Below are 4,363 nucleotides of genomic sequence, written 5' to 3'. Positions count from 1 at the left end.
AATCAGGATATATCAATTCTTCAGCATTTTCAGCCATGGGAGGTATGTCATTGCTCTTCTCAGATACATTTATGGAAACCCTGAAGAGGATGGGAAGTGAAGCAACAATAAAAACACTCTGAATTTGTTTCTCTGCAACAGTCAATTAACCTTTAGCATTTTGTTTTGTAACTAATGCAGCTCAATCATATAAAAAAAAATGTTTCCAAAATCAAATCAGCTCCAGAAGGAGCTATGTTGTGGTGATTTGCTTAGTGCTGTTTCAGGGAGTGAAAACTCATTAATTTCAACAGTTTCTCTGCAAACGCTCACACCCAACATCTTCCAAAATTTGAATGCACAAAACTAAAATGGCTTTAGTTTTTCTCCATACTCTTCATTATAGGATCTCCCCCCAAACTCTTTGTAGTAAACAAGTTTTCTATTCTTGCTGTACTACCTACAGTATTGTGCTATGGAACTGTTAATATACTATATAGAGAGAGTGAAAAACCTTTATATAAATGGTCATTCTTAAAAGTATGTGAATGCCTATGAATTTTTAATATGTCTACATGTTTCTACATATGACCTAAAACATTACTGGTTTTCCACATAAATCCTAAAACTAAATAAGAAGGAACTAATTAAAACTGTTCATTCATTGTTTGAGAAAAATGACCCAAAGCTTCATATATGAGCATTATAGAAAAAAAAACTATGTGATACTGAAATCATCAGAAGATAATATTCACTGGACCATGTCTCTTACTTCAGTTGATAAAATTTCCACTACCAGTTGGTGGATCACTTTGCACTGCAACCCTCTGGATGTATTATATGAATTATAACAGTCCAGACATACAGAAGAGGGAGGATTGGAAACTTAAATTTCAAAGTTATCCAAGGATCCAAGTAATATTAATTTAAGGAAGCTATTGATTTAAGTGAAAGAAAGTTTTGCAAGGCTGTGATTCAAGAACAAGAGATAGATAGTATTGCAGTCCCCGTGTTTCCCTTTTTTTCCATCACATGTAGTGGATATCCTATCTTATTTATGTAGGATAGCCTGTTTCCTCCAATTATTTATTTATGCAAGAGTTGAAAAATAGTCTGTGTGAGAATCGTATGCAAAGAATTTTAATTTTATCTTTTAATATATTACCAGTAAAGTAATAAGTATAAGAAAATTGATGGATCTGATATTACTGAAATTGGAAATGGGCTGTGGTGCATGGATTGAAGAGATTTCTGAATCAAACCACAGTGCACTTCAGTTACGATTCTGATAAGATTCACTATCAAAACTCTGTTGGGATTCTGAACAAAACCAAACTTTGGGGAAGATTAAAAAAAACTGCTCTGACTTCTCCTCTTTCTCAAATCCAGTTTCACTACTTTCTGAGAAATACCCGTTTTAATAACAGCGTGGGAGAAGAAATATTTTTTGATGAGAAGGGGGAGTTTGACCCAGGATATGACATCTTCAACTTTATCGCCTTCCACAATCAATCCTTCAAGAGAGTCCAGGTTGGAAAGATGGACTCCAAAGCGCCTGATGAGAAAAAGTTCACCATTGACGAAAATGCCATTGTATGGAATCACAAGTATCAGCAGGTGGGACATACTCAAACTTGGTAAACTATTATTTGCAGAGGAATATATTCTTCTATAATGACCTGACAGTCCAGAAATTCCAATCATGGTATCCTGAAGCCTTGTGGTTTTGCTAGAAATTTTGGATGGTCTTTATGATGATATCTGCATGGAACTGAGTTGCGTTTTGAAATTAATATGACATAAGAATATTCAAATATGTGTCCTTGTGTTTTATTTAGTTTGCTCGACAGGCTACTATTTTTTTTTTAAAAAAAAGACTATATGTGCATTTTTTGTAATGAACAGAATAAGGAAGAAATTTGTTTAAATCTGTCTTTGTTGTAAGTGCCACATGTGTATAAAATAAGAATAGGTTATTTCTCTATCCAATTGGAAAATGTGTGTAAAAAAATTTGTTGATATATTGATATTGTACAAATCATTCTCACAATTGTTTCAAAAGAATTTTTCTCCCTTTTTTACAAAGATGAAAAATTTGGCAATTTTTTCGCATGAGTTAAAATCTACAATACAATTTCCTTTTGCATTTTCTCAATGTAATACTTAATCTTAGACATTGCTGTTGCAAACTGAGTAAAAAGGGGATACTTTTTGAAAAGGAAAAAAAAAGGTTTATTATAGTTAGCTGTGTTCCTATGGAGCCATTTTTAGAGAAATCTCTGCATACAAATGATCCTTGATGGAATTCCCAGAAAGGAGCATAGATTGCAGAGGACAAAGTGGCAGTGAAGTCTGGAAAGTTTGGATGAGCATATTTATAATGATGCAAATAGTTGCTTTAATTTATCAAGATTTCTATCAACAGGGGAGAACTGCTCGGAAGTAATTCCACCTCTCTCTCTTGAATTTGGGTCCTAGCAGATATGAATGAATCCTATGCCTAAACTGTCTTGGTTTTTTTTTTTACAGGTACCTCCCCGTGCCAGATGTGTGAAAAGCTGCCATCAGGGGTATAACAGGGTTGTTCAGGAGGGGAAACATACTTGTTGCTACAATTGTACACAATGTCCCGAAGGAAGAATTTCAGTCGAAATGGGTAAGTAAAGAAATAGAGAGTTTCCAAACTTGTATATTCTTCATTCTTTCCATCTTTGGTATGCTATTTATTGGAATGGGATTGGAGTAAACTGCAGAACATTTGCTAGGTTGAAAGATGCAGTTCTTTTCAGAGTCCTCCCTTAGTAATATTAATAATAGCAGCACAGAATTCATGCTTAACAGTTATTAATAAAGCACTATATTATTAAATATACAGTACATCAAGGGGACTGTGAATGACATCATCTGGAATTATTTTGCTCAATTAGCTCTATGCATTGTCCTGTATAGTTGGAAATGACCCGGCCTTCTTCATGTATTTCAGATGCAGACCAATGTGAGAGATGCCCAGAAGATCACTATTCAAATGAAGGAAAGGTCCAGTGCCTTCCCAAACATTTCAGCTATTTATCCTATGGTGAAACCTTGGGAATCATTCTGACTTCCTTTATTCTTTTCTTTTCATCAGTCCTTATTTTGGTGGCAGTGACCTTCATCCTGCACTGGGATACGCCCATTGTCAAAGCCAACAACAGGAAAATCACATGCCTCCTCCTTTCCTCTCTCCTGCTGTGTTTTCTCTGCTCTCTGCTGTTCATAGGTCGACCTGGGGAGGCAACTTGCTTTCTCAGGCAAACTATGTTTGGCACCATTTTCTCTCTCTCAGTGTCTTGTGTCTTGGCCAAGACCATCACTGTTGTTGTGGCTTTCCTGGCCACGAAGCCAGGAAACCAGATGAGGAAATGGCTAGGAAAGAGACTGGCAGGATCCATCATTGTCTTCTGCTCTTGTATTCAAGCTGTTATCTGTATGATATGGTTGATCATGTGTCCTCCCTTCCCAGAATGGGACGTGCATTCAGAGATTCAAGAGATCATTGTTCAATGTAATGAAGGCTCAGATTCCATGTTTTACATTGTCCTGGGCTACTTGGGGCTGCTGGCCACCATCAGTTTCACTGTGGCTTTCTTTGCCAGAAAATTGCCTGATTCTTTTAATGAAGCCAAGCTGATCACCTTCAGCATGCTTGTTTTTTGTAGCATTTGGGTGTCCTTCATTCCAGCCTATCTGAGCACCAAAGGGAAATACATGGTGGCTGTGGAGGTCTTCTCCATCTTGGGCTCTACTGCAGGTCTCCTTGGCTGTATCTTTCTCCCCAAGTGCTACATCATTCTATTGAACCCACGTCTGAACACAAAACAACATCTGACTAGGAGGACAGATTAATAGTTAATCTAACATTCTATTATTCAGTCTTTAACTATGACCAAAAGCATCCATGTGGAAAGTTAATATTCAAGGTGGCACTTTAACCATGCAATTAAATGCTATCTTTTCTATTCTTTGTGTGTGCAATATATATAATAAATCCATTAGATTTTATCTCAGCTAGAGGGTAGTTAAATAGTGAAATCATATATTGTATTTTTTGTCATTTCTCTGGGGATCATGAGGATCCATAGCAAAGGCATGAAATATTGAAGAAGGTTGCCAGAAACATTTTGTCCTCTTCCAATCCCTCCTTCCACATTTATTTATTTATTTATTTATTTATCGAATTTATATCCCGCCCTTCTCCTTGCGGACTCAGGGCGGCTGACAATCAATTTAAAAATACATCAAAAACAATTACAAAATTTAAAATTAGTTAAAAAGAAATATTTAAATGTTGTCTAATTAAAATATGAATAAAACCCCTCTAAAAATTCCCCTAGGCCAGTCCCGC

This window comes from Protobothrops mucrosquamatus, unplaced genomic scaffold (assembly GCF_001527695.2).
Source record: "Protobothrops mucrosquamatus isolate PMUCROS unplaced genomic scaffold, P.Mucros_1.0 scaffold3197, whole genome shotgun sequence".
In the NCBI taxonomy this organism is placed as follows: domain Eukaryota; kingdom Metazoa; phylum Chordata; class Lepidosauria; order Squamata; family Viperidae; genus Protobothrops; species Protobothrops mucrosquamatus.
The sequence above is the reverse complement of the archived record's forward strand: the minus strand, read 5'-3'. Positions refer to the sequence as shown.